The following is a 658-nucleotide window of genomic DNA, read 5'->3' on the forward strand; positions in this document are numbered from 1 at the left end:
TGCGCGCCCCCTACTGCCCGAAGGGAGCGCGCCGGAAGCCGCGGCTCATCCGGGCGTTTACGCGCGCGCCCAGGCGACGGAGCCCCCGCGCTACAGCCCGGCGTCGGCCGCCAGTGCTGCTGGGGTGGGGTTCGGCCCAGCCCGCCGCGCCTCGTTTGGCGCGCGACCCTAGGGACTTCAGCCGTTGTGCTATTTCTGTCTGTCATGTGTTTACAACTCCCGGCCGTGGTGGAAACGGCAGGCACCAGGCATATGTAAGTGCCGCACCAGAAACGAAACCAAAATTAACAGCTGTGCGATATATTAAGCCCCCACCGCCAGCTACTGGAGTTCTATACAAATGAGTTATTTCAAGACTTCTTTTTAAAAAGTATGATTAAAACTACTACAATATAGACTTGTAACACGATGCATACGAATGTTCTAGTTAGAGAAGCAGAAGACTTGTGGCTCCGGTGACGGGGGGAGCAGGGGGAGACAAAGAACAGCGGTTACTATATATTTTATACTTTTAGAATCTTTGGGTTTGTTTAAATAACATTCGTTCTCATTGAGAATATATATTTATATATCAGGGAATCTACTGAAAGACTCGCCTTGCCCTTTTGGCACATAGGCGTGGCAATTTTAAAAATGAATAAGGTTGTAAGAATCAGAT

Source organism: Neovison vison, chromosome 12 (assembly GCF_020171115.1).
Source record: "Neovison vison isolate M4711 chromosome 12, ASM_NN_V1, whole genome shotgun sequence".
NCBI classification, from domain to species: Eukaryota; Metazoa; Chordata; class Mammalia; order Carnivora; family Mustelidae; genus Neogale; species Neogale vison.